The 23,499-nt window shown below is 41.6% G+C and overlaps 1 protein-coding gene across 4 annotated transcripts in view; it reads right to left on the bottom strand.

Annotated features, from left to right (window-relative positions):
- Positions 1 to 23,499, bottom strand: part of AGPAT3 (1-acylglycerol-3-phosphate O-acyltransferase 3) — an 82,560-nt gene that overhangs the window by 44,773 nt on the left and 14,288 nt on the right. The window contains exon 1 of one of the 4 annotated variants that reach the window (XM_053386851.1): positions 23,156 to 23,266. The exons of the other annotated variants lie outside the window; for them this stretch is intronic. The gene's annotated coding sequence lies outside the window, so the exon portion shown is untranslated. Of the gene's footprint in view, positions 1 to 23,155; positions 23,267 to 23,499 lie in introns of those variants that run through there. 4 annotated transcript variants of the gene reach the window in all.

Here is a 23,499-nt window from a genome sequence, read left to right as displayed (position 1 = left end):
AGCAGCAAGAGGCTCAGTGCATGGGGAGGCTCACACCTATAACATTGCCTTCATCGTTTTTTTGAGAAACTGTGAGATCCATAACATAATCTCAGTTATTTGAGAGAGTTGTTTCCTATAGTTAAGCAGGCTGCTTTGACCTCAATGAGAGCAAGAGACCACTGGCAGAGTAACAGCAAAACCAGGTTAATCTCCCAATATGCAAAGCTGGTAGTCAGCAATCTCTGGTGTCATCTGATCAGTTCATCCTGACTGAAAAGAGCTGAGAGCTACATGGGCAGAAAACCTCAAGTATGTTTAAAAAGGAACACACACGCTCAAGCATTCCTATAGAAAGTGGGTTATCAGGGTTTCGGACTGAAACACTACCAAAGCTGGTGGCTACAAAAAGAGCAGCTTTTGATGGATTGCCTGGTCATTAGTGGTGACATAAAAAAAACTTGGCAACAGCATTGTATGTTTCTCTTGAATCTAAACATTGTGAATCAAAGAGTACTTACAAAACCCAAATTAAACTGAAGGCTCCTGTCTCCATGTTCTGAGGTATATAATGCTTGAAATAATTAGAGGTATCCACTTAAGCCACACTCACAGAAGACACATGGATATCAATGAGCTGCATTTGATGCTATCCTTGGGTAGGCAAACTAAGGCCAGGGGGCCCAACTGCCTTCTAAATACGGCCCGCGGACAGTCTGGGAATCAGCATGTTTTGACACGAGTAGAATGTGTGCTTTTATTTAAAAGGAATCTCTGGGTTATTTGTGGGGCATAGGAATTCATTCATTATTATTTTTTCAAAATATAGTCCAGCCCCCCACAAGGTCTGAGGGACAGTGGACCGGCCCCCTGCTGAAAAAGTGTGCTGACCCCTAATGCTATCCATAGGTGACTGGAAGAGCCTCTGATCATGCAGTGGGCCTTTGCCTTTCTTTCTTCCCCTCTGTGGTCTCCCAGACATTGTCCGTATGTTGGGGACCCTCCAGAACAGATTTGGGAGGAGGGTATGGAGGGCCACAGAAAATCTTGTTGCATGAGTGGAAATTTACTTGCCCATCCTTGGATTATGCCTCATGGAAATAGGTTATTTAAGTCCATGGTTTCATTGGGTTTCCTCTGATTATGGCTAACATTAGATATCACCCAATGTCTTGACTACCACTTAAAATTGCTTTAATTTGATTAAACTTACAGACACTGAACATTTTCCATTTTTTGTTTTAAGTAAAGCTTAAAAGTATAATGATTCCCTACTTTCAATAGTATTTTTCAATATACTGTACTGTTTGGCCTAGGTCACTAAATATGGAAATTCACATTCTCATATTCCCTGGAGACAAAGTCTAAGGGCACAGTTTGGGTGGAACTGTACACCTACAAGCTTCAGGAGAACAAAAGTATTCCCATTCCCACTGGATTGCCATTTTATCTGTTTCTCTACACCCACAATATGCACTGGAATAGTTTCTCTCGCTACAACATCAATAACTTGATATTACAGATGTTACAGATACAGAAGGAGCCCTACAGAGAAGAATAAAAATAATCCAAATTCCTTCATCTCTATAAAACATCCTAAGGCAGATATTACAGTTCACCTGTGTAGCTAGTAGTAAACAAAAAGACTCAAGGCCAGTGTGGATATAAGAATCTGTAAATAGCAATAGGCGGCTAAAAAGCCAGACCTCTTCTATGATATTTTAGAACCTAACATCCTCCATTTCATCACAAAAGATTTCTCAAAACACCTGAGCTCCACAAATAATAAGTACTACTGTGAAGAAGGGGAAGATCGATCTAAAGTTACAAGCTACTGTACTAAAAACCACATTTGATACAAGCAAAGTTCTCAAAAAGACATGTGATCCCAGCCTTATGAAGTGGAAAAGAAACCCACAGAACTTGTTGCGTAATTTGCTACTTACCAGTACAGGTAATAGGCTAAAGCCAGGGCAACCAGCGTCGCACAAACTCCAGCTAACAAACATATTCCCGACTGGTTTGCCAACATCTTTCAAATTCACTTTTGCTTCCACAAAACAAGTAAGTGGTGGCGGGGGATGGGGGGAAAGCCACGGGAAAAACAGGAAGATGACAGTCCCTTGCTTGAAGAACAAATCAGTCTTGACAAGAAGGAAGGATTATGATGACAAAAGCACACTGTGGTAAATCGGGAAACATTGCTGTTACTTAAAAGCTGCTTCCTCGGCAACAAGAGACGGGCTGGTATCTTCTCCTCTTGTCACAGAGGCATCTTGTTAACCCACCCAAGTTCTTAAAGCTCCAGCACCATAAGAAATTAATGTAACACAGGCATAGGTGAATAAAATTGTAAATACCTTGCAATAAATGATAGTGTCAGTGTTGACATACTGAGTCTTTGCCCTAATCCAATAATCGCCTTAAGGCCAATTGCCATGCACAAGAATATATCAGACTGTATGGTGGGGAGGAATGGCAGAGGATTGGAAAAAAATCCATACATACATACATACATACATACATACATATCCCAGACATATTTTTTTTAAGTGAAATCTACTATTTCAAAATAAAGTAACAGAAATCTTGAAAGCTGTAGTTCTTTCAATATAAAATGCTATACACACAGAGAATTATTATTATTAGTATTATCATAAAGTGAAACGGCATAAGAAAAAGCAGAAGGGCTTTGAAAAGAAAAAACAGGGAGGAATAACTCTTTAAGTCCTACAAACTGGTGAACCATAATCCTACTTGAGCTTCTTGGATAAGCCACAGGATAAGCAAAGAACAAAGAAGGATAATATTCTATTATGTTAAAGAACAGTACATTTGGGATGGGAGTCAAATAAAATTATTTGCCTAGTGCCTTACTTATCTATGGTCAAACTATGGTCAGATATTCCATGAGCCCAATATGTCTTTATGTAAGTGGTAATCTATCTTTTTAAATTGCATCAGGGATTTGTCTTGTAGGGAAGACTGGATGGAGCAAGGGTTGGCTGTTCCCCAGCCCAGAAAAAATGTGGGTGTGCATGCAGACATACAGAGTCATTCAGGACCACACACAGTCTGCCCTACTATAAACATATAAGTATCTTAAAACAGGATTTTTTTCATCTTCTGCAGTAGTTATGCACATATTATTGGTTAAGACTGCAATCCTTTATCCACTTATGTAGAAGTAAGCTCCATTGAATTGTGGATGTGTTGCAATTCCAAAACAACATATGTTTATGATGCAGACATATGGGTAGGGAAGGAAAAAGGTGCCCCAGCAGCTCAAAACCTAGGCCAAACCATGGTTAAGACATTAATGCTGCATTTACAGGATTCTGGCTGAAACAGAACTGATTACTTTTTCAGCAGCATGGCACTAGCCAACAGATCAGCTAGCAAGCAACCTGACTGGTTGACACGATTGGGGGAAATACCAGAAAATACTCAAGAGTTTCCACAAATACAAAAACATGAACACAACATGTTTTGTTTTGAAAATGATTCAACACTTGTAAGCTATCTGCCAAAGAAAGAAAAGAATAGTTATTCTTCTTTCTTCAACATATAAAGACGCAGTAATTTCAAACAACAAATTGAAGCCTGTGATCATTCTATTTTTTTATAATGAGACTAAAGGTGGTGCAGACATCTGTGACCAGATGTTTGCCACATATACTTTCAAAATACATGATCAACCGCAGTCAGTGCTAGTTGTTTTCAAACATAGTAGGCATTGCCTGTTAAAATGCCTACATTGTTCAGAATCTGAACACTGGAGTGGACATCTCAGAAGACAAACCTGGGTCTAAAGTTCATCAAGCCCTGGACTCAGTCAATAAATGTACTGTAATGAGTTTCTTAAGGACATTGGGGAAATTTTACATCTCTAAGAAGTCTACAATCACAGTACTGTAGGTTTAATAGTGATTCTGTAATACCAAACCTTTGGATATCAGAAGGTAAAAGGAGTTAAAATAAAAAGCTGCTATTGGTATAGATTGGCTTCTGTATCACATGTACGTTTTAAAAAGTACATCAATACTGTATTAACTATATTGTGTTGCCAATTCTAAATAATAATTTGACTTCACAGTATTGAAACTAAGCAGAATTCTTTACTCTTCTGGTAGGGTATGGGGAAAGGAAGGAAGGAAGGAAGGAAGGAAGGAAGGAAGGAAGGAAGGAAAGAAATGAAGAGCTGTTACTATAACAGTGAATATAAACTGTGCAATCAGAAATACGTCCAAGAAATGGCATTTTCTAGTCTATTTAGCAAAAGTTACAGTATGTAAATGATGTCAAACGGCGATTCAAGAAATGAAGTACCAGAAGTCTATGCATTTCTGGATATGCACATAAACTGGGCCTGTTTCCCTCATCTAGGAGAGAACAGCAACTATAAGATCAACAAGTTAACAATTAAATCTGTAAAAGGAGCAAAATGGGCCCCTGGGAAGTTTTCTGCATTTACACAAATCTTCCGGGCAATATCCATATGAGCACGTCATTGAATTTCTGCTTCAGCAGTTTTCATAATCTCCATTGCATGCTTCAGGTTTCCAAAAATGCCACAGATGTGATGTTGAGCTCTCAGCTGATACCTTTGCATTGCCCATAAAAACAAAGTTGCCATGACCTCTCTTTCAGGCGCAGACGGTAGCTCCATGTGCTGTGCCTTGCAAGAAAACTTTTCTACCTAAAAATATACCTGTGAAGAGGGGAGATCTCTAGTCTGCTCTTGAACAACAAATGTTTCTCCCTCCCCAGAGCCTCCTTCATAGAACTAAATTGTGCATGGTCTATAAAAGACCATTATTCAAACCTATCCATATTCAAAATATTTCTTAAAGATATATTATGCTAACTGGAAGGAACTAGAAGTACTATCCATCAAGATAAATAAGATATAAAACTATCTAGTGACAGAAAACACGTCTTGCTCTGTGACTTTGGCCCCCCCCCCCAAAACGATGCTATAGCCTGAAAATGCTCCTCATGAAACTGAATGTTGCCCAGCAGGTAACAAATTAATAAATTAACAAATTATGGAGAAAGTGGAGTGTTACCATCGCAGGAGCGAAAACTCCTATCTTGAGTTTTCACCAGTCAATAGCTAAAATAAAAAAATAAAAAAATGACCTCTTGACTAAGAAAGGCTGTGCTATAGAAACAATAAAAGGTATCTTCCTTTTTTCCTTGATTAAAATCTTTGTTGGAAAGGCTATAGGAGTGTGAGTACTCTGTCATATGCCATGGTGGGCACTTTTATAAAATGCCCAATCTTATTAGTGGCATCAAAGAAACAGGTCATGAATTAGGATTTTATGCATGTTTAAGCACTAGGCATTTCTGACACCAGGGGCGCAGGTGGCACTGTGGTCTAAACCATCGAACCTCTTGGGCTTGCCTATCAGAAGGTCAGCAGTTCAAATCTGCGCAATGGGGTGAGCTCTCGTTGTTCTGTCCCAGCTTCGAAAGCATACCAGTGCAATTAGACAAATAGGTACCTCTATGGCGGGAAAGTAAACGGTGTTTCTGTGTGCTCTGGTCTCCGTCATGGCATTCGTTACGCCAGAAGCGATTTAGTCATGCTGGCCACATGACCCAGAAAGCTGTCTGTAGGCAAGCGCCAGCTCCCTCAGCCTATTTCTGACAATGAGGATTATTATTCTTGTAAAGACATGGATCACATAGTGTTTATCAGCAGCTAGACTGGAGATCTTTAAGTAATGGAAAAATACGGAACCACTACCTATTTCTTAATGGCAGCAAAGAACACAGGGACACTTGCTCTCATGCACAGAAATGTCATGTACTTAGTGGTGCACTAAAGAATGAGAAAAATACCCAAAATGAAATCAAACACAACAGCAAACCTCAAAAGGATAAGCAATAAACTAGAATAGGTAATATTTAGGAAATGTGAAACTCAAATACATACAAACACTTAAGAACCCATAAAATGCACTTTTATAACTACAAATGTCTTTTTTTTAAGGACAGCCAGTTTAAAAGCCACTCCAAAATAAATATATATGAAATGCTACGTGCAAAAAAAGCAAACCCCTGATGGCCCTCTAGGCAAATCATTATGAGTAACTTCCTTCATAATGCATATTCATGTATAACTAATACCCATACATGTTTCAACCATTCCCATCCTTCTCACTGGTTTACTATAGTTTAAATAGTCCCAATTTCCATATTACACATGGGAGAAATGTTAGCATGCCTTTCAAGCCAATTTCCTCAGTCTCACACCACATTGTGAAATAAAGGGATCAATAACATTATCTAATGACTCTGTGTATGACACATGTAAGGACACGGGTGGCGCTGTGGGTAAAAGCCTCAGCGCCTAGGACTTGCCGATCGAAAGGTCGGCGGTTCGAATCACCGCGGCGGGGTGCGCTCCCGTCGCTTGGTCCCAGCGCCTGCCAACCTAGCAGTTCGAAAGCACCCTCGGGTGCAAGTAGATAAATAGGGACCGCTTACTAGCGGGAAGGTAAACGGCGTTCCGTGTGCTGCGCTGGCTCGCCAGATGCAGCTTGTCACGCTGGCCACGTGACCCAGAAGTGTCTGCGAACAGCGCTGGCCCCCGGCCTCTTAAGCGAGATGGGCGCGCAACCCTAGAGTCTGTCAAGACTGGCCCGTACGGGCAGGGGTACCTTTACCTTTTATGACACATGTACTCCTTTGCTTTTTATTCTTCATCATCCTACCACCTCCTTTCTGTAGCTTCTTGCTTGACAAAGAGTTCTAAAGTTTGTAACTACTTTGTGTTACGAAAAAGGAGCAATGCAGAAGCAAGCACCAGGTGGCTGGAATGGTAAACAGGATGTGGATGTTATTGGATTGTACCGTGGGAACCAGGGACAGTCTATTCACTGCTCTGAGCGCCGGATGTTAGCTCAGAGTGGCACATGACCCTGTACTGGAAGTACATGGGTGGAGTTTATTCTCTCTCTGCAGTTGGAATCAGAGTGTACAGACGTGTTTCTCTGTACTGCTGAAAGACAGAAATAAAGACATGTAGATATATTTCTGTCTGTCTCTTTCCCCCTCCCTGGGGGAGGAGTGGTGTGTTCTTCTTCACGTTGAGGAGAATCGCCGATTGGAGACCTCCCTTGATCTTGCCGGGAGTCGCAGACAGGAGGTCATAAGGATTCAAGCCGGGCACCTGGAGGGTGGCCAAATTCCTTTGGACTAAGCTGTGCTCTGCTCGCTTGAATTACGACATCTGGTAGCAGAGGATGGTTTCGATCTATGAGAATCTGCATGAGAGGTGAGAGGTCGATGAATCGTTGCCATCCTCTGCACCTAAGGAGATAAAGAAAAGCGTCTGCCTGCAGCCAGAAGCTGAACAGAACAGACAGCTGGACACCGAGAGGAGTGTATGCTCAAAAGGTATGCTGCATTTCGGGCTAGAATGAATGAACGCAGAAAGGCTTATTTTCTGGTTCACAAGAAAGAGCTGCGTTTGAAAAAAAACAAGCTCTGAGGGCAAGCTTGCATACCAGGAATTCCTGTGGTGAGATAAGGAATCCCGTCCTGAGCAGGTTGCTAGGCAACTACCGCAAGTACTTAGAAAGTTAAAGAATGGCTAAAAAGAGCCTGGGAAATCGAAAGTGTATCTGCGCAGCTGTGCAAGGGTTTTGAAAAAACAGCCCAAAGGTTTGCCTGCCAGTGAAGCAGTAAACAGAGACTTTTGGAGTATACTGGCGTGAAAGTGAAAGCTGGCTTGAGAAAACTGACCCTTGGATTCAGCATGGATTCCAAGAAGGCGGGAGGTTTGCCCTATCCCCCTCCCCTCACTAATAACAATTATTCATCTTGGTCTATAAAGATGAAGGCCCTGCTGCAGAATCAGAGGGTCTTTGACGTGATTGAGAACCCCATCCCAGCAGCACCAACCCGAGGTTGGGAGTCACAGAATCTGAAAGCCAGAACGGCTATAATTCTGTGTGTGTCAGATGACCAATTGGTGCATATTCAGGGTTTGGAATATGCACGGGAAATTTGGGAAATGCTGCGAAGAACACATCAGAGGGATGCTGGTTCTTCAGCGTTGCTGTATTTTGAGAAGCTGACCAATCTGAGGCTTGCGCCTGATGGAGATGTTCAAGCGCACCTGACGGAGATGAAATATCTGCGCCAGCAGATGGTGGAACGCAATTTCTGTCTGCAGGAGGAAGTGTTTTGCTTCATGATAATCAACAGCCTAAATCGGACTTACAAAACCGTTGCCAGTCAGCTTGGTTCCCTCCCCGCTCACGATTTGACCGCGGAAAGGGTGTGTGCCGTCGTTTTGAATGAACACGACAGACTTGCTGCACTGGAAGAAAAGGACAGGGGGAGGGAGGAACGGAGTTCTAATTCCCCCGCAGATGAAGCTACTGGAGAGAAAGCTCTATCTTTGAACGCTGTCCAATGTTACAATTGTGGACAGGCTGGGCATCTTCAGCGGAACTGTAAGAAGCCACGTCAGCCTAAAGGAGCGAAGGGCCGCTCAGCAAAGCCTGAGGCGTCAGGCAAAGGTCACACCAAGACTTCGGTGAAACCTGGAAAAGCTTTGATGGCGACAGGAACCACGCCAGACGTTGGGAACTCGTTTGTTATTGACACGGGAGCCACAGTTCATATGTCCCCACACAGAGGACTCTTTTCAACGTTTAAGAAGCAAAGCTTCACTGTGACACAGGCCAACGGTCAGGAGCTGGAAGCGACCGGAAAAGGGACTGTCTATCTTAAGAGTCTGGACTTGACAATAAACAATGTTTACTTGGTTCCTGAATTGAAGTTCAATCTGCTGAGTGTTTCGCAGATTGCAAAGAGAGGACTGAGACTGTCCTATGATACTGAGAGCTGCGAGATCTACAAAGATGGAGAGTTATATCTTTCTGCCAAACAGAAAGATGGACTATATTTGTTGACTTTTGCACAAAGTGATTACATGGAATGTAATTCATCTGTGTCTAACCTAGTTTCTCTTGCAGGTGTGAGCAAGAAGGTGACCGGAGTCAACAGAGCATTTCAGCGGGTGTATGCTGATGTGATTGGTCCTCTAGAACCATCTAGAGGCAATGCAAGATATTATCTTGTGTGTGTGGATCATTTCTCTAACTATGTCTGGGTTTATGTGTTGAGAAAGCCACAGGAAGCCTTGGAGAGGTCTCAGGAGTTTTGTGACAAGGTTAAGAGTATGCATGATGCTAACATTGATTGTCTATTCACAGATAAGAAGCAGATTTTTCTTTTACAGGATTTCCAAAGGTTCCTGCAGAAGAAGGGGATCAGACACAAGATTGCTGTTTCAGCGGAAGCGTGGAACAGGGGTGTCTGTGTACGGGTGAACAAAGAATTGCAAAAGGGGATGGAAGCGCAATTGCTAAGTTCATATCTGCCACATGAGTACTGGGCCGAGTCTCTAATGTCGTTCTGTTATACGAAAATGAGAAAGGTTTCAGAAGAGTTGGGAAGTTCTCCTTTTGAGAAACTGTTCCATAGAAAACCTTCTGTTGCCCATTTCAAGGTTTTTGGGTCTCATGTGAGAACAGAAGCTCCAGGTGGAGTAAAGAATGCCAGAGGCATTTTTGTGGGGTATGAAAAGGGTCTCTACAGAGTAATTTTGTCTGAATCTGGTCAGGTGATTCTCACAAAATTTCTAGAGAGTGCTCCTGAACAGGAGAGAGTGATAGTACACACATTTCCCACTGAGGACGATTCAGATGATGATGATTTTACTGATTACAGCTGTAATGAAAGTGATGACACTGATAGCTCGGAGAGCTCAGTTGTCACAGTCATTGAGAGGAAGTCTCACACAATAGATAGGCCTTCACAACTGAAGGATGAACCACTATTTACCATTGGAACTAGTTCTCCAAAGAGTCCTGAGACTGGACCAGTGAGCAGAGAGGATCAGCACCTCATACGTAGGTCTGAGAGAGTTACAAAGGGTCAACCACCCAAGAGGTACTCAAAAGAGTTTGCTAACTTAGCTGTTGCATGTGTTGCTGTTGTAAACAACCGAGGACAGGTTGGAGCTGTGTCTAAGTCAGAGACAAAGACACAACAGAGAGTTGCTAGCCAAGGTAATGCAGATGCACTCATTCCTTGGAAACCAGACAACCAGAGAGGTACACTGGGGAAACCAGTGGCGGGGAGTTCCAAGGGTGGAACTGAAACAACAGGGGAGTGTTATGTGTATAACAACTGTTTGTTTTCTTCTCTGGATCATGCTTTGCTTGCTGCAACACGCATTGATTCTTTTGGGGGAGGATGTTACGAAAAAGGAGCAATGCAGAAGCAAGCACCAGGTGGCTGGAATGGTAAACAGGATGTGGATGTTATTGGATTGTACCGTGGGAACCAGGGACAGTCTATTCACTGCTCTGAGCGCCGGATGTTAGCTCAGAGTGGCACATGACCCTGTACTGGAAGTACATGGGTGGAGTTTATTCTCTCTCTGCAGTTGGAATCAGAGTGTACAGACGTGTTTCTCTGTACTGCTGAAAGACAGAAATAAAGACATGTAGATATATTTCTGTCTGTCTCTTTCCCCCTCCCTGGGGGAGGAGTGGTGTGTTCTTCTTCACGTTGAGGAGAATCGCCGATTGGAGACCTCCCTTGATCTTGCCGGGAGTCGCAGACAGGAGGTCATAAGGATTCAAGCCGGGCACCTGGAGGGTGGCCAAATTCCTTTGGACTAAGCTGTGCTCTGCTCACTTGAATTACGACACTTTGTAATATTTTGGTTGGTCCCCAACTGGATTTTGGATGTGGTTCTTCTTCTTTTCTTATGAATCAATATGACTGAAGTCCTAAAAAATCACCCAGTTCACAACAAGAAGTTCCAAAAGATGAGCGCTTCTTACATTGGTTACATATGATTAGAAGAACACAGTGAATCCAGATAAGATTAAAATGTATAAGGTTTGTAAGGATTACACCTTCCTCCCAGCCTTCATCTCACTGAAAGCTCTTTCTTCGGGCAATATCAGTACCCACAAAGTCACACAACAATAATGGAAGAAAATAATGGAAACAAAGAATTTCTATTTCCTTAATTCTGTAACAACCCACAAAAGATTGCTCTGTAGCTCTCTGGGAACGAAGTTTCTTTGACAGTACTGTATTTCTCAACAACAGTTTTCTCTGACTAAAGTACTGTGTTAGACTACCATTCAGACCAAATTCTTGCTTTAACACATAATCTTATTAGTGAGCAGAAATTTCTCACACAGTAGAAGGGATATAGTGAAAAGGCACCTTTGAACCTTTGAGTCACCAGGTGCTATTGTACAGATCAGCTGACATGAGAGTTAACAAAGCAGCACAGGTCTGATTTGTGTGGAAACATACTTAGGATTGCGGCCTTAGTAATTTGAATGGTAAATTGAAGAGACTGTTTTGGACTGTTAGTAAGGCAAGTAAGGATAATGCTGATGATGAAGACTAATGATTCAAGTCCAGGATTTAACTGAAAATCTAGGTACTAGCTCTGGTGTAAACTGAAAGAAAAAACCATCTCACTGTTTTCTCTCAGTGCACTGGACTTCCATTTAGCCAGCCTTTTGATTTCATTAAATGTTGTAAAAGATTTCAATGGTGGATTTGTGTGTGTGTGTGTGTGTGTGTGTGTGTGTGTGTGTGTGTTTTCCAGCAGGGGGTGTTCTACAGTTACAGTCCTGGTTCTCTAAAAGCAACTGCAGCAGTGATCAGAAATGCAATTTTAATTCAAAAGCACTGACTGCTTTGAATTCTCCTGAACCATGTGCCTTTTCTACATATTACTTAGGGAAATAACTTTATAAACACAAAGTTTGGGCAAGCCAAGAAAAAAAATATCTAAGAACAGAGATGAAACCATTTATCTTCTACCAGAAAAAACAGACTTTTTGTCTCTAGTTGTAAACTTCAAGCAGTAACAACAATAGAGAAGTACTACCATCTTGCATTTTTAACATTATGACCTCCTTTACCACAATACTTTAATGCAGGTTTTATTAGAATTATTATTAGAATAAAATCAGAAATATGAACCACAGTGCTGCAATTATCACAACTTGCAGCCATTTTCATTAATACCGTATTTTAAAATTGTTGTAACCCACCTGGGACCTTACAGTGAAGCACAGGTAAGAAATATAAGAAATAAACACAGCAAATGACAAATTGTAGATGACTACCACAGGCCTCTACTCTCCAGTGTTTTCATCCTTTATCAGTCCTGGCTCACTCACCATTATTTGCAAATCAAGGAGGCAGGCAAGATAATTTGAACTTCTATTTATCTTGCTTTCTGGTTTCTGATCCTTGAATGTTCTGCCAAGACATTTTCATGAAATAACGAATGCTAACAGCTTAAAACCACTGTTATAAAACAATAGCAACTGTGATTCATGGAAGATGCAGAGAGAATATTTGGAGGTTACATATTGACAAATCTTGCTGCAAGAATCCTATACAGTGGACGCTCAGGTTGCGAACGTGATCCGTGCGGGAGGAACATTTGCAACCCGCAGCGCCACATCTGCGTGAGCGCGGGTCGCGATTTGGTGCTTCTGCACATGCATCGAAACCTGGAAGTAACCCATTCTGGTACTTCTGGGTTCGGCGCGGTGCGCAACCTGAAATTGCACAACCTGAAGCGTCTGTAACCCGAGGTATGACTGTATAGTGCTTTGTAATAGAGAAGTGGAAGTAAGCATTGGGGTTTACAACAAGACACACCATGGATGCTTTGGAGGAAATACCTAGTAGACTGAAATTGCCACAACTTGTTCAGAAAACATTCACTTATTATTCATAAATTGTATGTTACACAACTTCTAAAATATGATGAGTAACTAGTTTCCTGCACATTTCCTCCTCAAGCTATTTTTGAACTGCTCCCCCCTCAAACTGGGCTACAAAAATGAAAATGTGTGGCCTGTGGAGCCAGGGCAGAGAGAATCAGTTTGGGAAGAAAGGTTTAAGCAACCCCCCCAAAAGAATATATCCCACCAACTCCTGCATGTGGTTCCATCCTTCCCCGAAAGGAACATCAGCTTTTACCTGACATGCTTCAATCACATCCATTTATATGCTAAATCAGATAGCATAAGAAGTTTCAAAACACAACCGTTTTGCAACAAAAACAGGATTTTAACAAAAACGACAACAAATCTGATGAGTACAGCATTAATGTCTAAATGCCTGAAACAAAGTCCAGTGTAAGAAAAAAGCAGACAACTTAAATGCACAAAGACCACCCAAATGGCCCAAAAGATACAGTATTTTGCCTATGCAGTAGACTTAAAGGAAAAGGAGGCAACTTGGAGGTGAAGAAAATTAACTGTTTACAAAAGCATTCTCCTCCTGCCTTTCTCATCTGCACTGTGATCTTATTTACCTAAGGTAAAGGGACCCTTGGCCGTTAAGTCCAGTTGCGGACGACTCTGGGGTTGCAGCGCTCATCTTGCTTTACTGGCCGAGGGAGCCGCCGTTTGTCTGCAGACAGCTTCCGGGTCATGTGGCCAGCATGACTAAGCTCCTTCTGGCGAAACCAGAGCAGTGCACGGTTTACCTTCCCGCTGGAGCAGTATCTATTTATCTACTTGCACTTTGACGTGCTTTCGAACTGCTAGGTTGGCAGGAGCTGGGACCAAGCAATGAGAGCTCACCCCGTCGCGGGGATTCGAACCGCCGACCTTCCGATCGGCAAGCCCTAGGCTCAGTGGTTTAGACCACAGCGCCACCCACGTTTACCTAAGTGACCTTTATTTACCATTAGCCACACTTCCATAACTTCATAACCAGGACAAGCAAGAGAGACATTTCCCAGTCTCTTAGTGAAAGTGTATGTGCAGAGAGTGTTCTATTCAGAATTAATAATTGCAAGCACAGGACCAGGTGGAAGAGGATATTCTGAGTGAATTACTCCAAGGTTGTGTGGCCGCAGATCAAGATGCATCAACAGTTTCTTACCACAATATTTATTTTTATAATAGTCCTCTTGAGACCCACTTGAGGTTGTGTTTTCCCTGTGTTAATTAGTTGAAAGCCCACATGGGAAACAAATAATACCCCTGAGGTTACAGAACAGCTTTACTGTATTAAAAAAAACCAAAAAAACTCAGCAGAGACACAGGGTCTACCCTCTTCTGCTTAAACCAACTTTATCTAAAATATTACTTGTGTAAAGCATAAATGACCCATCATCGTTCCCATCATCACCAGTTACATGGAATCATCCATAGTAATGGCCTAGTATTCTGCTTTCAAGCCTCTTGGTTCCTAATGCAGTCTACACTTAAATCAGATTGGTTGTTTATTTCTTGATGTTTCTTCAACAACAAAATATGTTTTACTCAAGTAACCTTTTAAAAGCTGCCTGATCTTCCCATAAGTCACTTTTTCCATGATCTGCAACAAATAATTGTCTTGCATCTGAATAAAATATGTAATTACAAGCAGAGAAAGGCTAATAATAAATTGGAATTTAAAGAAATGGAGAGAGATGTTTTGAATGATAGGGGGCTCAAAATCATATGGAAAATTATCCTTGTGAGCTTCACCACATTGAACTTTGCACTGCACGTGCCTCAGTTACTCATTTACTTTTGGCCTGAGTTCTTGGTGTGCTTTTTTCTTGGTATATTTAATAACAAGAACTCCAACTTATTTAATGTCATTTACTCAAATGGCACAGGTATCGCAAGGAAACTGAAGCAAAGTTTTGGCTATAATATCTATAATATCTATGGCTCAAAAGAGTATGCATTTGCAGATGAATGGCTCACTATCTGTAATGCACTCAACAGGGACACCTGCTGCTAAAGTACCACAAATTGGCCAAAAAAAATATTCTAGGAAGAGAAAGTGTAATGTTATGAGTAGAGAAGTAGGGAAAAATTTCAATTTCTTTTCATTATTTTAATTTGAATCAAACTGTACACAATCTTATGGTTGTAGGAATACATATAACACTCAAACTCAGGGACAGTCAATGAAGCTGAATGTTGTAATATTCAGGACAAAAGAATGTTATTCTTCACAAAGTGCAAAATCAAAGTATAATTATATCAAGTAACTTCACTGAATATATGCAAGTATTAATATATTTTGCATCAAGTAACTATTAATTTCTTCTATTTTCTTATTGCGTCCTTTTTGTCATTGCAACATTTGCACTGAAAGTATAATTAGGGCCTCCCTTTAGTCTACACACAGAAGAGGCTGTTTTTTAACAACAACAACAACAACAACAACAACAACAACAACAACAACAACAACAACAACTAAGTTTTGCCTTCTTTGTGTTTGAAACTTTCATCAATATTTTACTTACATTCTTTATGAGTGTTAAAATAATATTTGATTATCTGGTGCTTAACATCTATTGGAAGTTGAGTGAACAAGAACATTCTGTACAGCTAGACATTCTGTAACAGAGACACATCTACAAGGGTCTTTCTTTACAACCTAAGGAAGTATTCTATCCAAAAAGACTGAAATTCAAGCAGCCAAAGCCAGGCAAACTTTGAATCCTCTCTTGAGCTGCTTAACAGCAGCAGCAGCAGCAGCAGCAAAACTATGATGAAGAATGAACTCAAAACATGAGCTTGCAGATTTATAGCTGAGTTTAAGAATTGTTAAATTTCAATTACTTCTCTTTAGTCAGCAAACAGACTACACCAAAGCACCATTCCTCATAATTATTTACTAATGAAAAGCAATCCATTAAATTTCATGAGCTACACAGAGCCTTTGCAGGTGCTGCATATTAATCACGGCTAAGATAATATTTTAAAACTTCTTTTCCTCTCACACAATATCCCCTATGCGATGTGTGAACTCCATTACTGTGAGCATAATTTAGCAGATGGTGCACTGATATCCTGCACTGTTTAGCTTCTGTAACTCTCTCACACTATGAATGGAATCACACTTTCAAGAATGCCAATAATAAACTGGAGATGAATTACAATACTGTACTTGATTGTGAAGCTCTCATACACCCAGTTCAAGACTTTAGCCCCAAACCAGCCATTTGGGAACAGTTAGACATAAAAGTGGAACCCTGCTAATAATAAGCCTGCTGCTAATATCACAGCCTGTTTAAGGGTGAAGAGATTAGCTTGGACTAATCTCAAGGTATGTATGCCTTTGTATTCTGAAGAGGTTTTAGTTACCTCTTCTGCAGTATTTCCCCCCCCCCCAAAAAAAAGAAAGTTGGCAATGGGAAAGAAATATTTTTTCAGAAACATATGGAATTCAGTTGTCCATACAAGCATTTTTTAAATTTATTGTGGAGATCATGGCCAGCATGGCAATAACAAGCCAACCAGAAGTGTTATAACAGGATGCTGGACTAGATGGGCATTTGGTCTGATCCAGCAGGGCTATTCTTAGATTCTTATGAAACGTGGTGCAAGGGGCTAAAAGAGGAAGGAAAATCATCAAAAATATTGCTTCACCCACTGGTGGGATTGTCTGCAGGATCTCAGTCCCATCCATCTGCAGAAGCCTACTTAGAAATCAAGCCAATGACTAAATAACCAACAGCAAATAAAAAAAAGCTGATAGTGCGTAAGAGGTAACTAAAAACTTTTCAGAAAACAAAGGCATACAGTAGGCCTAGCAGAACTTCTAGAGCACAAACTAAGTGGAGCAGGTTATTGTTTAGCAATGTCACTGGGCATGCCTGCAGTGTTCGTATCGGAAAAAATATTCCTAAAGATAATCCAAGCTATTTAGAGCTTTAGAGATCAAAACCAGCATCTCTTTAGGGAACTGTGATTATATAGGAGGAGACCTGCAGACACCTCTTGGAACAATAAACAAATACATCTGAAATAATTACTAGAACAAGATTAATAAATGCACAGCAGCAATACTTAATGGGAATTTTAATTTCACTACAAAGCAAACAGTTAAGTTTCAAGAGACTAGGAAAAGCACAGCTTTTTATCCTACTCATGCGTCACGACTATATTCCCAAAGTACATGTTTAATCAAACTGAAGCCATTGCATTCTTGAGACTAGCACACAGCAAGTGTTGCTACTAAAATGGTGTTAACTCTGGAAATCAAAACAAAGAGAGTACATCATTTCTAGAACTCTATTCGCTTCAGTGTTGGGAACAATATTACACTGTTGTGCATATTAGAGAATAACATGGGGTGGAATTCAAACTCTGAGCCATTTAAAAAAAAAATCAGTTTGTGCAAGCTTATCAGATGCAACAATTGCCACTCGTTGTTGTGAGGGTTCTCCTGAATGTCCCAGAGGCGGGAGGAGAGCGAGGGAAGTTCTGTTAACATACAAATGTCCACAAGAGGTCTGGAGGGTGGTAACACAGGAATGGACCTTTTCTGCAATGTCTCCCCGTTTGTGGAACCTTCTCCCCAGGGATACTTGCCTGGCACCATAATTATATATCTATAGGCACCAGGCAAAACCTTTCTTCTATAAACAGTTCTATGGCCTTATACCATCTGTGGCCTTTTAGAAGAGGCTTTTAATGTAGTTAAATAAAGCAACAAACAAATCCAATAAGTAATGATTAATAAAGAAAAGTTGGGTGAATCCCAACTATATTCGTTTTATTCCCAGAAATCTTTTCTCTCCCTCTCCCATTTTTTATTTAAACTTATTTTGGGTGGTGACATGACTGTTGACTCTTTTGTAAGGTTCATCACTAATTTCAATCAATCCACACCCAGAAGCTCTCTCATTATTTTTTTTTAAATTTTGGGTGGTGACATGACTTTTGCAATTTTTATCACTAATTTCAGTCAACCTACACCAAAAAGCCTAGATCCATATTCCCATGAGGAAAGCTCTTCATTGGCACACATGAAAAGCTTCTTTTGTAACTGAGTGTTTCCGTGAGCAGTTTGCGCTATGGTGTGGGCATCAAAGAAGCGTTATAAACACCCTCATGATAAGATGTTTGCCCAGCATGTGGTGATGAAAGAGCCAACTTTTACATAGATTCCATCATATGAAACAGCAACTGCAGAACTTCATCATGCTGAAGGGAAAGCAGTCTTGTCAAGTGGCTTCATGCTGCACATGAACTGCCAACCTAGCCGTTTGAAAGCACGCCAGTGAAAGTAGATAAAAAGGTACTGCTGACACCCAACTCTATCTGTTGATGGATGGCCATCCTGACTTGGCCCCAGACACACTGACCAGATGTCTGGAAGCTGTGGCTGGATGGTTACGTGGGAGCCGGTTGAAGCTAAATCCTTCGAAGACAGAGGTCCTGTGGCTGGGACGGGACGATATGGGATGGGGGGGGGCAACTCCCATCTCTTGCGGGGGCGCAGTTAGTGCCAGCACCGTCCGTTAAGAGTTTGGGTGTAATCTTCGACACCTCCCTTTCCATGGAGGCACAGATTGCAGCTATAACAAAGGCGGCATTTTTCCATCTCCGCCAAGCTAAGCAGTTGGCTCCTTACCTCTCTCGCCCTGACCTAGCCACTGTGATCCACGCAACGGTCACCTCCAGACTGGATTATTGTAACTCGCTCTACGTGGGGCTGCCCTTAAGACTGACCCAGAAACTCCAGCGGGTGCAGAATGCTGCAGCGAGACTCCTTACGGGGTCTTCGCTGCGAGATCACATTCATCCGGTGCTATATCAACTGCACTGGCTCCCGGTGGAGTACAGGATCAGGTTTAAGGTGCTGGTTTTAACCTTTAAAGCCCTATACGGCCTATACCTACGGGACCGCCTCTCCTGGTATGCCCCACAGAGAAACTTACGGTCTTCAAATAAAAACATCTTGAAGGTCCCAGGCCACAGAGAAGTTAGGCTGGCCTCAACTAGAGCCAGGGCTTTTTCGGCTGTGGCTCCGACCTGGTGGAACACTCTGTCACAAGAGACTAGGGCCCTGCGGGACTTGACATCTTTCCGCAGGGCCTGCAAGACAGAGCTGTTCCGCCAGGCCTTTGGCCAGGGCACAGCCCGACTCCCTCCCTCGGCAATCTTCGCGGAGCTCTGGCCCAATGGTGGCCAGTGGCTTGAATTTAATTAATTTTATAATGAATGATTTTAGAGTGTTGTTTGTGTTGTACTTTTGTATTGTTTTATTGTTGTTAGCCGCCCTGAGCCCGACTTCGGCTGGGGAGGGCGGGATATAAATAAAATTTATTATTATTATTATTATTACTGCTGTGGTGAGAAAGTACACAGTGTTTCCATGCGCTCTGGTTTCTGTCACGGTGTTCCATTGCACCAGAAGCAATTAAGTCAGGCTTAACACAGTGATGAGTTGGATATGTAAGGGATGTGGCGATCTTTTATATCCGACATAAATACCAGCACCCTGAAGCTACACAAACAGCTATTTGACAGTCACTGGAACTCCTTCAGTAACGGCATACTGTAATCTGATTGCAATATTTCACCCCAGTGAGCTGTTGAACCACTACATTTCCACTAGCTGCAGTTTCTGCATCAGCCTCAAGGGCAGTCCCACATAGAGCATGTTAAAGTAATCCAATCTGGAGGTCACTATCAATATCTTTACACATCTTACTATTCAACAGCACAAAAAAGCCCTTCAACATGGTCATTTGCTCTATCCCTTGGGGAAGAAACCCAAGGCATTCACAAATTCATTGGATTCTACTAGCCTCTGGAGGTGGACCATCCAAATTGTACTCAACAGAAAGCTATTTATTTATTTATTGCCTGCTCTTCCCCTAAGGTCCCAGGGCAGACAATATTAAAAACAGTTTAAAACTTACAGATATATACTCTCTAAAGAATCATGAACAGAAGTAGCTGCTGCTGAAAATACAGCATTGCATGTTGCTGCTCAAATTAAAACCAGAAAAATATAAACTATGGGGTGCTCAGTGACAATTTTATGCCTGTGTGGGTCAGCATTTCTATTTTTGTCATGTTATCTTTCTTCAATTGTGCTAGACTTCTTGCAACCAGACTTCCACCCGCATCTCCACCCTGTGGACAGCTTTCTTCTTAATATGTTCAAGGACTGCAGCAGCTGGAGCACAATTCTGCAGCTAGCAAATTTCATCAACTTTGCTCCACTCTGTAGCCTCAACAAGCTCAAGAGACAGAAGTGTTGCCTGCAACTGCCTTGTGAGATGTTACAAGATTTCAGAATCATGTTTAAACTTCCCCCCTTTTTTGACTGTTAGAATAGATGCCTTGAAACACCAACGTCCACCAGTAGGAGGCGAACTCTGACACTGCTGCCAGACTACATTGCTAACAAAGCAGTGCTTTGGTAAAGAAACAGGACCCTGGTCTGTGTTAAACTGTTGCCATTGTTCCAGAGCTGTCAACTTTCAGATTTGAAAATAAGGGATCAGCAGCCTCACCTGTCCAGGGGAGCCTCGAAAATAAGGGATCAGCAGCTTCATCTGTCCCGGGGACAGTCTATGGGATATCTAACAATCTAGGATAGCAGCGGGAAGCAGCAGGAAACGGTGCTGGAATAAGGGAATTTCCCGCAAAAAAAGGAAGACTGACAGCTATGCATTGTTCCCAACCTCAGTGCAGTACAGTGGTACCTCAGATTACGAACTTAATTCATTCCGGAAGTCCGTTCTTAACCCGAGGCGCGCATTCCCTACATAGGCTCCCGCGGCCTCTGAAGCAGATTGCGTTCGTATACCGGGGCAAAGTTCGCAACCCAGAACACCTACTTCCGGGTTTGTGGAGTTCGTAACCTGAAGCGTTCGTAAGCAGGACTGTTCGTAACCTGAGTTACCACTGTAAAGCAAGAAAGAGGAAGAACTGAAGTAAAAGGAGGGGGAATTAAGTGGGATTAGAGGCAGAAAATGGGAATGATTAAGCAGCAGCAGAAGGACAAAAAACATTAAGCTGAAATGTGGGGAGAGAAGAGGGGAAAGAGCTGGGAAGAAAGAAGCTTTTGGGAAATAGATTCCTTACCTTTGCTAGGGATGCACGGTGAGGTTCTGGGCAAGTCAGAGCTCCTTGAAATATAGGTGAAATCTACAGAGCTCAAGATGCAGTACAGATAATACAATTACGTGTCCCGGTAGGCTTGCCTAAATAAAAAAGTCTTTTTGCAGCCATACAGAGCATACTGTACTAAAAGGTAAGATCCCTCCCAAGGACGGAACCAACATTAGATGGCATTTCTATAAGCTTCATATACATTGAAAAACACATTAAATTTGTCTCATAATAAATAGGCCAGTGGAGATCCCTGAGCAAGGATGCAATATGCTGACAGGGTCTCGCTCCTGTCTCCAATGGTGTTGCAGCGCTGGAATCCTACTGAAGCTCAAAAGCAGGGTGTGAAAGCAATGTCCATCCCTGCTATTTGCACCTAGCATCTGGTACTCAGAACTTGTCTAACTTCAAGTCTACTCCAAATGTAACTTAGTTGGATACAGCTGTTGTATGAAACTTGAAATAATCACCTTCAACTTCGTCTTTAGCCAGTCTCTGTTTTCCGTACTCCTACTGAATGGAGCCCAAAACTCTCTACATCGGGCACTCCCCTTAAAGGCACACAAGTGTTTTCATTAATTTCTATATCACAACCTTCTGTAAGATGTGCACACAAAGAGCTTATTTTTCAGCATGAAAATAGAATCCAGACTTGCAGAGGACAGCTGAGTGATGCAAATAAAGTTTCTCAGGCAATAAGCATTCATAATTTACATTATGCCAACAGTGAAGCAACTTTCAAATGTCACACCTTCTCCTATATAATTCTGGACATTAAAAACTGACATATTGCTATGCTGAGCAATATAATAAAGTGTGAGAAACTCTACCTTGCCACTGCTATTATACAGGGATCAGGTGAAGGCAGGTGCTGAGGTCTATGCAACTGAAATGAGATATTGAGTTACTGTGGGTGTTGCAGTACAAGAGTGTAAGATGTATTAAACTCCCATCATCCCATGGTGGCTGCAACTGATGGGAGCTGATGTTGAACATCTGGAGGGTATCACAATGGGGAAGGCTCCTTTGGGTGATGATTCAGAATGATTTAAAATGTTTAAAGCTCATTAAAAACATATAAATAAAGTTTTATACAGCAGCAGCACTATTTATTTATTAAATCAGAGAGGTCTAAAAGGTTTCATCAACACTTTGGTATTTTGATTGTATTGTGTACTGATTAATTCCCCTGAGTCTGACATCTTTTCTTGTTGTTCCATGGCTGGTGCCTTGGGAAAATTTGATCTTACCAGCTGAATCAAAGTTCAACTAAGCAAAGTGTCCCTTCGGATTTTTCACACATCTGATAGAATTCGATTTGGTGGGCAGGATTGAATTTTTGCAAGGCACAGCCACAGAACAAGGAGAAAAACTCTCTGACCTAGGGGAATTAACTGGTATGAAATACAATCAAAATATGGGTCAAGCAAAAAGGTGCACGAACCTTAAATATCAGAAGCCACAGTACAAGGCCTAACAAGTTTCATGGAGTAAATCAGCCACATTGAAACACAGCATAATACTAGGGAGTAAAAACACGATTTAAAAGGCCTGTGAAAATAAATGTGACTTTGCCTGTTGCCAAATAAGAAAATATATTGTGGGAGGTATGAATATAGTGCCTAAACTTGCCACAATGCTTCAGAGATATCATTTTTGTTATCTTTACAACAACCCTGTAAAAGAAGGGAAGGCTGAGGCAGAGAGACAGTGGCTTGCCTAAAGCCACCTGGAAGCTGAAATGACAATTGAATAGAGGCCCCACCAACCTGTTCTCATAGCAACTATGCTGCTTTGCCGATGAAGAAACTAGTCTTTTGCCATACACACACGTAACTGCTCACCGCAGGCATGCCTCTCTTGTGAAATCAGAATTTAGTTTTTCGTAAATATAGATAAAAAATTTCCCAGGCAAGCACCTGCTTGATTCTACGTTTCCCTGAAACTCCAAAGTTTGACTGTTGTAACACTAGCAATAAAAGTATTATGCAAAGAGGCTTCAGACAAGGGAAAGTGTGTATGCAAGTGTGTACAAGCCATGCCAGCTTTTCCCTCACTTATTCAGAACTGCTCAACCCACAGACCTTTTCCTCAAGCAAGATTCATTTCCCTCCTCTCCCCTCTCATCTCATTTTACACATATGTCTTTCACTTTCAATGGTTTTTTAAAGGGTGCAAATATTCTAAAAGAAATATACAATTTCATTTAAAATGAAATTTTGTACCTCCTTGGTACAGATGCTTTCTGGGTTTGTTGTCTCTCAACCGAGGCTAGTATATTCTTGGAAAAGAACAGAGTAGGATTTTCTTTGGAATGTTTTTTTTTACAAGTCCCAAATCCTCCACTTAGTGCTCAAGTTAATTATTTTCTCTGTAATTAAACTGAAAAGAAAAAGGAACCCTGACACCTCTGCAAAGGACAATTAGAACAAGAGCAACAGCAGCCAGAAAATTCTGAGTAAAGAAATCCATTTATTCCTCCTCCCATAATATTCTGCAGAACCTCATTTTATGCACTGCTGAAGTGGAACTCTTTCACCTCCAGCAGAGTCACTGGCCCAGTTCACAT

This window comes from Podarcis raffonei, chromosome 4 (genome assembly GCF_027172205.1).
Source record: "Podarcis raffonei isolate rPodRaf1 chromosome 4, rPodRaf1.pri, whole genome shotgun sequence".
Taxonomy (NCBI): domain Eukaryota; kingdom Metazoa; phylum Chordata; class Lepidosauria; order Squamata; family Lacertidae; genus Podarcis; species Podarcis raffonei.
This window is presented reverse-complemented; position numbering and strand designations above follow the sequence as displayed.